This window comes from Arvicola amphibius, chromosome 15, assembly GCF_903992535.2.
Source record: "Arvicola amphibius chromosome 15, mArvAmp1.2, whole genome shotgun sequence".
Classification (NCBI taxonomy): Eukaryota; Metazoa; Chordata; class Mammalia; order Rodentia; family Cricetidae; genus Arvicola; species Arvicola amphibius.
The window spans coordinates 5008427-5020003 of NC_052061.1; positions in this window are offsets into that span (position 1 = coordinate 5008427).

Genomic DNA, 11577 nt, shown 5'->3' on the forward strand with positions numbered 1-11577 from the left:
GGAAAAGAGAAAGGAAGGAGAGCGAAATAAATTCTTACCCCAATGATAAGCAAAGGAGATTTGGTTCCTCAGCCATTCTTTGAAAAGTTTCAAACAAAACGGAAGAATGGCACCAGGGTTTTCATATTTTAACCCCAAGATCGAATGCTCAACATTTTTCATACTTGTTTCATTTTTTTTTCTTGGCCAAACAACTGCAAAGTAAAGTCTGGAAGCTTGACATTTTGCTCCTGATAGACCAGTGTGCACCTCCATCTTCGTTCATGAGTGTAATACAGAATTAATAGTAGCTCCTCTGTGCCGTCCAATACCCAGTTCACGTTCAAATTTGCCCCAAATGTAGGTCGTCTTTCTCCTGCCCTACCTCAAATCTTTTTCTTGTTTTTTTTTAAAATCTTTCTTAATTTTTGCTTATGTGCATGCTTGTGTGTGTGTGTGTGTGTGTGTGTGTGTGTGTGCCACCTGTGTGCAGAGCCTGCTGAGGACAGAAAAGAGCATGAGATCCTAGGGAGAGGGAGTGGCAGGCATCAGGGAGACGATTGAGGTAGGTGCTGGGAACTGAACCAGCGTCCTCTGCAGGAGCAGTAAGTGATTTAACTGCCGAGCCTTCTCTCCAGATGGTTTTCACCTCTCCTTCTTCCTCTCCTCTCTCCCCCTTCCCTTTCTCTTTCACAGGTCTTAATACATAGCCCAAGGAGGCCTTGAACTCAAAATCCACCTGCTCTGGGAATATCCAAGCTTGAGTCACAGTTGGCAACTCCTGCTTTTGTTTCTTGAATTAGGCAATCGGCTAGGTGTGTGCATTGCATACAGTTACTTTCTGTTAGGCCTCGGAGATCACGTGCATGTTTTTATTTTTATGACATCGACCTTTCAGAGTCAAGACTATGTTTGTACAATGTTCTCATTCTAACTTATCAAGTTACTTCCTTATGAATCATCTAATTTTCCCTTATCCTGTGTGCTTCCTATAAACCAGAACTTTAACCAGCATGTTGGATGAGATCCAAAATACACATTTCAAGGCAAAACACTGGCTTGAGTAATACTGGGAGGTACGTAGAAGTAGGATGCTCGCACTTTTCCTTTTGATGGAATAGATAGATTGGCCAGCGAATGAATTGACTTCATCGCAGAAGTACTATTAAGTACTATTGTCTTGCAACTCACAGACTTTGGGGCACGCCCTAGCCCTACCAAATGCATACAGGCAGGCTTGCTTGTTTGTTTATTTGTTCATTCATCTTTCTCTTGTGTAGTCCAGGCTGGTCTAGAATTTACTATCTAATCTAGGCTAGCCTTGAGTTTGAAATCCTCCATCTGCATATCCCAAGTGTGTAGTGACACCAGGCTTATGGGCAGTGCTTGAGCCAACTCTCCAGGCAAGGAAGAGCCTAACCCAGATGAAGGTGCAGGCCCCTTCATAACAAGGGGGATGTTTATGCCAGTGGCCCTGAGGAAGGGGTTCTAGGGAGGCTGCAGCTGGACCACAACAAAGAAATTACAGGAAGCTAGGGGATGAGGGGGAGGGACTTTGAGTGAAGGAATGACCAGGGAAGCAATGTGAAATTGTGCAGCATGAAGAAGGGAGCTTCCTCTAGTCACACTGAGGGTGACTCTGAGGCCACCTGGTGGGGGGGTGTCACAGGCTTTTCAGGCTCCCAGCCCTCCCTCAGTTCTTAATCAGGAGGATACAAACACACTCCCCAACCCCTTCCTCCAGCTCAGTCCCTAGACTTAGATGTTCAGGAGGCCGTTGGCTGTCCGTGCCTATGAATTGCCTCATGGCCTATTCTTATTTTCACCTTACTTATTGATTTACTAGCATAAAATGTGAGTTTTATTCCCTATCATTACACAGCAGGTATTGTCTGAGTTGGGGAGCAGATTGTTATAGAGCCCGGGCGGCCTTTGAACTCCAGAGCCTCCTGCCTCTCTCTCATGTGTGTTAAAATGCAAGGCATATTCCACCAGGCCCCAGGTTTTTATGGGAGAGGTGGCCCAGGACTGTGGACATGCTAGGCATGCACTCTACCCACTGAGCCAAACCCCAGGACCATGCAGTGTTACCCCAAATGGTAGACAACAGAGAAGGTCATTCATTGTTACTGCTTTATTACATTTACGATGCATGAAGATGCATTGGTAAAATTGTCATGCAGTTTCAGGAACGTGGAAGGGAAGTCTGTATGGCACCTATGTTAGCCTATGTTAGCCATAGACAACATGATGGGTCGCGGGGCTGTGGAGTTAGTGAGAGGAGACTGACCACTGCATGGAGAGACGGTGAGTGCGGGGGATACTGAAGAAAGGGATCCTATCTCTGAGAGACCTCTGAGAGCCTACTGAATTCTCAGGGAAACCAGAGACACAGGATCCAGAGAGAGACTGGATTTGCAGATAGAGGGGGTGGAGTCCCCTGCCCTCCCCCCCTCAAAAAAAACTATAAGAAGACATTAGAATTCCCTGAAGGTCTCCAAAACCATTATCTGTGGGATCTTAGCCATGGGTATGACTTAACAGCTTCCCTGATAAGAAGAACAAATAGCCAGATTCAAAAAACCCCTGGGTGGTGTGGCATTCACCTTCACTATGTGTGCTTAGGAAAAAGGAAGTGTTTCATTTCTATTTTATGCTTATATGGTGCTTCAAGGTAAGAAAGCCTATGTAAGATCTAGGGAAATGAAGCTACATGTCCCGTCCATAAGCCCACTGCTTCTCTATCTAGCAAGCAAGTGCAGATAAACTCAAGTATAAATATAAAATTGAATCTGAGGTATCAAATTGGCTGTGCTCTTAGGTAAAGCTACTTGCAATCCACAGATGAGAGTTTGTCACATATTTTTCTCCTTAAAATCACATCCTCAGCACCATACCGATGAACTCTTAATGGTTTTTCATCGACAGTAGACGAAGTGCCATCCCTAATCCTTTATTAATGTGGAAACCTGGGAAGAGTGGAAATCTACAGCGAATGCCATCCCTTGGAGCTGTAACAAGCTTTGAGAAGCATGAACGACAATGGTGTTCAGGTTCCCGGCTTTAGTGAACACAGACATACAGGATACAGAATCTCAGCTCATAGAAAAACTCAAGACAAAACACAAAGTGTCTACAGAATTCTAAACTGAAGACCACAAGAGGTGGAGTGGGTGTGTGGTGGTTCACACTAATAATCTCAGCCCTTAGGGGGCTGCCGCAGAGGAGTTCAAGACCAGCCTTGGATACACAGCAAGACCCTGTTGTACACAAAAATAGAAAGCATATTTTAGGCCACTAGGTGCCCATCCAAACCCTGTAATTTGGAAGGAAAAAAAAAACATTCCTTTGCCCAGAAGACCATAAGAAACTTCTTAGAATTTTTGTTTACAGTAGCCCCACCCAACCCACACCTGATTGCCTCCCAGTAAATATGTGACTAAATACAACAAAGTCACATCACTCTGAGAAATGGCATCTTTCCTTTTTCTATGTCAAACCATTTTATTACGTCTTAATTACCAGTACGGTTTAATATAGTATCCAGCATCCAGCCTCCTTGCAGTATAATGACTTTAAAATCAAGTGCAAAAGTTGGAAAGGGTGCAGATGTAGAGAGTTCTGCACTTGTTTGGTGGGAAGGGAAAGGGCCCCACTGTATCCCAGGCCAGGCCTCCTGCACAGCCACAGCACAGCTTTGTACACGATACCACTTCAGAAACAAGTACACAAAACCAAACCCAGGATTTCTGCCATAGAAAGCAGAATGATGAGGACCACTGCTGCTGCTCCGGGCTGGTGTGTGCGTGTGCGTGTGCGTGCGCGTGCGCGTGCGTGTGCGTGTGTGTGTGTACGCGTGCGTGTGCGTGCGCGTGCGAGAGAGAGAGAGAGAGAGAGAGAGAGAGAGAGAGAGAGAGAGAGAGAGAGAGAGAGAGGGAGGCCTGTCAAATACAGGGGGAGGGGAGGGACCACAGAACATTGTCATCCAAACGCTGCTGCTGAACATGGCTCAAAATGAAAACCACGAAGATCTGCACGGTGTGAAAGTAGTCTTCCTCACATGCTGCAAGACGCTATTTCACGGAGGCAGGCTTCCAGGAAGAGACAAAGACAGCAGCTGTCTCCCCCGCCCCCTTCTGCCCCATGAGGCCAACAGCAACAGCAATCATTCCCAACAGAACTATTTCATTTCGTTTTCGTTTTCTTTCTTTTTTTTAAGCAAAAAAAAAAAAAAAAAAAAAAAAAAAACCAATGACTTATCATTACTCAAGCTTGTAAAGACCTTGCTAATTCCAAGATGTGTGCAGAGCAACAACAGGAAAGGACAAAGCCACTGCTGGTAGGACGTGAAGGAAAAGAGTGTCTGGGAACTGAGTCCTGTGTGCACCCCCCGAGCATGTCTACAGCGTGCAGTTCTAAGAATAAACCCACCCAGCCGGGCGGTGGTGGCACAGTCTTTAATCCCAGCACTTGGGAGGCAGAGGCAGGTGGATCTCTGTGAGTTTGAGGCTAGCCTGGGTTACAAGAAACAAAAAAATCAAGTTGTTTACATTTCAGTTTAGGAAATCTGAGATCATTATTTTCAAACCCTGATTTGCACGTTGCTTCACACACAGATAACCAACTGACGGTCCAAGCACGGGACATGTACCTCTCTGGACAAGTCTGTGACAGGAGGGGTAGGATGGGTAGTGTCACATGACTACAAACTTTCCTCCAACTTCCCAGGAAACCCAAGGTAAGAGCAGAAGCTAGACCATGAAGACAGGTGCAGGGGGAGGGTGCTGGAAGGCTCACTGCTCAGCAAAGGGGGAGGAGGATCTTGACCAAGCCTTCATGGCCACTGTAACATGGGTGTGGCTGCTTTCCTTCTGAATCTTTTTCCTGCCACTGTGCCGCATTGCTGTGAAACAGCAATCTGTGATGTGAGACAAAAGAAAAAACACAAACCAGGGACAAAGCTACATCACTGACTCAGGGACTGCCATGGGCTCTGGCTCTCTCTCTCTCTCTCTCTCTCTCTCTCTCTCTCTCTCTCTCTCTCTCTCGGTGAAGCAGGAAGGATTGGGTTTATTTGGCTACACCTCCACATCTGCAGTCCATTCCTGAAGGAAGTCAGGACAGGAACTCAAAAGATCAGGAACCTGGAGGCAGGAGCTGATGCCAAGGCCATGGAGGGGAGCTGCTTACTGGATTGTTCTCTCTGGCTTTCTCAGCCTGCCTTTGTTTTTATTGGAAATAGAGTTTTCTTTTCTCATATAATATATCCAGATAGGGTTTCCACTCCCTCTACCCCTCCGAGTTCCTCCCCACCTCCCCTTGTATCAGCATCCACTTCCTTTCTGTCTCTTATTAGAAGAGAGCAGGCTTTGAAGAGATAATAATATTACAGTATAGCACAATATAGTAAGATAAAAGCTATCACATCAGATTTAGGCAGGACAAGTCAACAGAAGGAAAAGAGCCCAAGAGAGAGCACAAGAATCACAGACTCATTTGCATACTCAGGAATCCCATAAAAAGACCAAACTGAAAGCCGTGATATATACACAGAGGACCTGGAGTGGCCCTGTGCTTGCTAGTGTAGTCACTGAGTTCTCATGAGTTTTGTCCATGTTGATGAGGGTCTTGTTTCTCAGTGTCCTCCACCCTCTCTGGCTCTTATTCCCTTTCCACCTCCTCTTCTGGGTTCCCTGAACTCTGAAGGGAGGGGTTTGATGGAGACATCCCATTTATGGCTGACTGTTCCAAGATCTCTCCATCTCTGTGTAATGCCTGGCTGTGGTCTCTGCTGCAGGAGGCTGCTTCTCTGAGGAGGGCTGAACAAGGCACTGATTTTATCCCTACATCTTCCTCCCCTTCCATTTTTTTGACCAATAGTATTTGGTTTTACCCTAGGTCCTTGGGGTATCTAGTCTTTGGTTCTTGTTAAACCAAGCAATGTCAGGTATGAGTTCCATTTCATGGATCTGGCCTTAAGTCAAATAAGTATTGCTTGGTTACTCCACAAGCTTTGTGGCCACCATTGCTCTAGCAGACCTTGCGGGCAAGATACAATTGTGGATCAAAGGTCTGTGGTTGGCTTGATATGAATGTTTCTCTTCTAGTAGCCTGCAGAGTAACTTCCTGTACCAAAGACACCAGAACATAGGGGTGAAGGCTCTCTGTAGGCACCAGCTTGACTTCTCCATGCTCAATGAGCTGTGAAGGTGTTGCCTTCAGCCATGAGGCCTGTTGTCAGTTTGTGGAGAGCAACCTATTGTCTCAGCAATAGCCAGTTACTGCCTTCCACTTTTACACAGGTTCACAGGTTCTACACATCACCATGTTTGTGCAGCAAGCACCTTTACCTTCTGAGCACTCTTATTGGCCCTCCTTTGCCATTTGCAGTTATTTGGGGAGCTCTCTTTTCAGTTCCATACCTGCTTTCTAGCTGGATTTGTTCATTCTTTATTTTTTTTTCTTTTTTTTTTCATGGTTTATTTTTTTATATTTAAAAATTTCCATCTCCTCCCCTCCTCCCCCCCTTCCCTCCCCTCCTCCTCCCCCTTCCCTCCCGTCCTTCTTCCCCTTCCCTCCCCTCCCCTCCACCCATACCTCCCCTCCCTCCCTCTCAAGGCCAAGGAGCCATCAGGGTTCCCTACTCTATGCTAAGACCAAGGTCCTCCCAACTCCCCCCAGGTCCAGGAAGGTGATCGACCAAGCTGAGAAGGCTCCCACAGAGCTCATCCATGCAGAAGAATCAGAGCCCAGCGCCATTGTCCTTTGCTTCTCAGTCAGCCCCCACTTTTGGCCACATTCCGAGAGATGGGTTTGGTCGCATGATCCATCGGTCCCATTCCAACTGGAGTTGGTGATCTCCCATTAGTTCTGTCCCACCGTCTCCATGAGTGAACGCACCCCTCACGTTCCTGACTTTCTTTCTCATGTTCTCTCTCCTTCTGCTCCTAAGGACCTTGGGAGCTCAGTCCGGTGCTCCAATGTGGGGCTATGTCATTTTCTTCATCTATCGCCAGGTGGAGGTTCAGTTCAGATGGAATGTCAGTGCACAGGATCAGGGATTCCAGGCAGCCCAGGGACACCGCCCGGACAAAAGGGATTCTTTATTTTTATATATTTATTTTGAGGTAGGGTCTTCCTATGAAGCTTTGACTGGCTTGTGAGTCACAATGTAGACTAGGCTGGCCTCAAACTCATAGAAACCTGCCTGCCTCTGCCTCCTGAGTGCTGAGATTAAAGACGCGTGCCACACCATGCCTGGTAGTTGTCTGCTTCTATTTAGTTTTTCAATACAGTGTTCTCTGTGTAGTTCTGTCTGCCCTGGAACTTACTCTGTAGACCTGGATGACCTTGAACTCAGGGGTCCACCTGCCTCTGCTTCCTAAGTGCTGGCATTAAGGGCATGAACTCCCACACCCAGCTTAGGTTGATGGTTTCTTTTTATTTGTTTGTTGCTTGCTTTTAATTTAATTTTAAACAATCTTTTTTATTTTACATACCAATCCCAGTTCTCTTTTTCTCCCCTCTTCCCATGCCCTACTTTCCCCCCACCCCACTACCCATCCATTCCTCAGAGAGGGTGAGGCCTCCCATGGGGAATCAACAAAGTCTGACACATCAGTTGAGGCAGGACCAGCTCTTCTCTCTGTACCTAAGCTGTATCTATCCCTCCATAGGGAATGGACTCCAAAAAGTCAGTTCATGCACTAAGGATAAATATTGGTTCTATGACCAGTTGCCACACAAACTGCCCAAACCACACAATTGTCATCCACATTCAGAGGGCCTAGTTTGGTCCAGTGTATGTTCCTCAGCTGTCAGTCCAGAGTCTGTGAGCTCCCAAGCTTGAGCCAGCTGTTTCTGTGGGTGTCCCCATCGTGAACTTGACCCCCTTTGCTCATAATATCACTCCTCCCTCTCTATGACTGGACTCCAGGAGTTTATCCCAGTGCTTAGCTGTGGATCTCTGCATCTGCTTCCATCAGTTACTGGATGAAGGTTCAGTGTGGCTGGATTTATGTTGAGGTCTTTGATCCATTTGGACCTGAGTTTTGTGCATGGGGATAGATACGGATGCATTTGCATTCTTCTACATGCCAACATCCAGTTAAACCAGAACCATTTGTTGAAGATGATTTCTTTTTTCCATTGTATAATTTTAGCTCCTTTGTCAAAAATTAGGTGTTTGTAGATGTGTTCTTATCTTGCTTCCTCTGTGTCTGGCTTCCTCTGTGACGACTACAGACTGACTCTTTCCTCTTCCCAGAATTCTCCTGTTCTCATCAGCCCACCTCTACTTCCTGCCTGGTCACCCTGCCTATACTTTCTGCCTGTCTACTGGCCAATTAGTATTTTATTAAAACAATACAACTGACAACTCTTTACAGGATACAAGATTATTGTCCCACAGCACTCTATCCCCTTTTATTTCCAAAACAAGAGCTCTGAATCTAATCTCCTTTCTTTAGCTTTCTTCCTGACCATTATCCATAACAACTTATTACCAACACTCTAAACAAGAAAAATATCCATAATTCATTTTTTGGGAATGCAGGCATAATTTTCCAGGCTACTTCCTGCTGATTGGGGGTGCTGATAATCTTATGGGGACCTAAAGAAAATTTAGAATTATGATCAAGTCCTGACTGGAGTATCCTGTGAAGCTTGATCATCTCAGCCAGCAGTCTTGAAACTGTTCTGGATGTAGAACTCAGACATCTGAGCGATCTGCTTTTATCAGAGATTTCTCAGGGGGTCTTCCTTGATCAAATCTGATTTTTCTTAGCCCAGAATGAATCTACAGCCTTTCATTTCCTGTGAAAACAAAAGCAAAACCTCTTCTCCAAAGTAACATATCTTTTGACTTATATTTTAAAGTCAAGGCATTTTAAAAATATATTTTCAAAATATATATGTTGGATTAATCCAGCAGCATTTATAATCAAATGTCTTTTAGCAACTGTTGCTCCTTCCTCAGCATTCAAACAATTCAAAGACAATACAATAAAATACAGTATCCAGACTCTCTGTGTATTTTCCATCTTTACATGGCTTTCTTTAAACTCTATTTCTTTTCTTTTTCTTTTCCTTTTTCTTTTTGAGACCAGATTTCTCTGTGTACCTTTAGCTGTTCCTGGCCCTCACTCTGTAGACCAGGCTGTCCTTGAACTCACAGAGATCCACCTGCCTCTGCCTCCCAAGTGTTGGGATTAACTACTTTCTTTCTTATTTTAAGAACTTTATCCTTTTTCTTTTCTTTCCCAAACCTACATATATATTTTTAAACACAGTCTAAACCATTTAGAAGTTTTATTTGTCTGAATCTATCTTTACTGTGTATTTTTTTTCCTGACCACATGAGTCTTTAATTTGCTAAGTGGTATGGCTAGGATTAAAGCCATAGCTTTGACAAGTGGATCCACCCCATTCCTTAGATTTCTGAGAGTCTAGCTTCATGTCAGAGGTACTGACCAGGGCCATGTTTATTGCCACAACTTTATGGAGTTTCAAGGTCCATGCTGCTACCAAGAAGCATGCTGTTGGCTATTCATAAACACCATTTAAATGTTTTGTGGTGGGGGCCTCTTAAAAGGTTTATAAAATTTTTGCAGCTAAAGCTGAGTCAGAAAGCCTCTCTTAAATGAGACGAGCTTGCCTCTAGCAAGTAGAGCCCACCCAAGAAAATGCTGCTATCAAGAAGCTGTGTTTAACTGTGTTCTTTTGGGTCTAGAATTACTTCCCAAACTCTCTCAGGCTTTAAGTGGATTTAGCTGTCCATGTTGGCACCATTTGTTTTTGTTTGTTTGTTTTTTTAAAAAAATATTTATTTATTCATTATGGATACAATATTCTGTTTGCATATATGCCTGCAGACTAGAAGAGGACACCAGATCTCATTACAGATGGTTGTGAGTTGCCATGTGGCTGCTGGGAATCGAACTCGGGTCCTTTGGAAGAGCATGCAATGCTCTTATTTGCTCAGCCATCTCTCCAGCCCCTTATTGGTACCATTTGTTGACAGAGGTTTCTGTCTTGCCAGGTCCTGCAGCCATTCAGTCCCAAAGAAACACACAGAGGTCTACATTAATCATAAACTGCTTGGTCTATTAGCTCAGGCTTCTTATTAACTCTTCTTATTAACATCCTACATTAACCCATAATCCTTGTCTGTGTCAGTCACATGGTTTGATACCTTTTATCAGTGAGGCATTCTTATCTTGCTTCCTCTGCTTGTGGGTTATGACTGCAGATTGGATCATTCCTCTTTCCAGAATTCTCCACTTCTGGCTGCCCTACCTATACTCCCTTCCATTGTCACACAGCACCCCACTGTTAGTGTTGGGGTTTAATGTGTGATTTGTTTTAGTAATAGTTCTTTTACAAATGAGGGCACCCTTGAATTTAGGGCAAAGATATTCAGAATTGAGACATCATCTTGATGGATGATTGAAAATATTTTCCCAACGCTTTACTCTAAGGTAATGTCTGTGTTTGAAGTTGAGGAATGTTTCTTGTATGCAGCAGCAGGATAGATCCTATTTTGTATCCATTCTGTTAGCCTGTGTCTTTTTATAGGTGAATTGAGACCATTGATATTAACAGATGTTAATGACCAGTAGTTGTTAGTTCCTGTTAGTTTTGTTTTGGTTGCTGGTGGTGGTGGTATTATGTGTTTGTTTCCCTTTTTTTGGTTTTTCTAGTATGGGATTATCTATTGCCTGTATTCTGTGGGTGTAGCTTGTTGTGGGAATTCAGCATTCTGGTCAGAAACTTCAAATAATAACTTCAGAAAAACCCTATGAACTACTTAGAGACTGTCTACAATTGTACTAGACAGTTTTGAGACTCAATCATCATTTTAGTTTTTATAGGATTCCATAGAAACTACATCACCCCATGACAACTGGAAGTAATTCTAGAAAATGGCATGCCCTCTCACAACAGAAATGGTCTTCAGTGTTAGGGATGGTTGTCATCTATTAGGGGTTTGTTATAAGTTATATAGGGTTGGGGGTGGAAATGGAGTAGGCTCAGGGATCTCTTGAAAAAAATGGGGGAATGGATGGAATGGGATGATATGTAGATTAGTGTATCTACTTGTAAACTATTAGTTATATTGGTATAGGTTCTAGTCTGTTTACAATATTTGTGCACCTACACAAAGTAATTTTCTCATATTTTATGGGTGCATGTTTCTACCTCTGCTTAAGATATTTTGTATATTGATACAATTTTAGTATACATTTCTATTTATTTATCATATTGCATTATAAATTTATACCTTCTATTAAGATACTTGGTGTGGGAAGTTCTTCTGTATCTGTGTTGCTTTTATTTGTTAATAAGTAAAGAAGCTGTCTTGGATCTGCACATGGCAGAATAGAGATAGGTGAGGAAAACTAAACTGAATGCTAGGAGAAAGAAGGAGGAGTCAGAGAGACACCATGTGGCTGCCAGAGGAAAAAGACACAAGCAGCCAGTTGGAACCCTGCCAGTAGACCATGAGCCTCATGGTAAAACATAAAATAATAGAAATGGGTTAATTTAAGATAGAAGAGTAAGCCAGAAATATGCTTAAGCTATTGGCCAAACAGTATT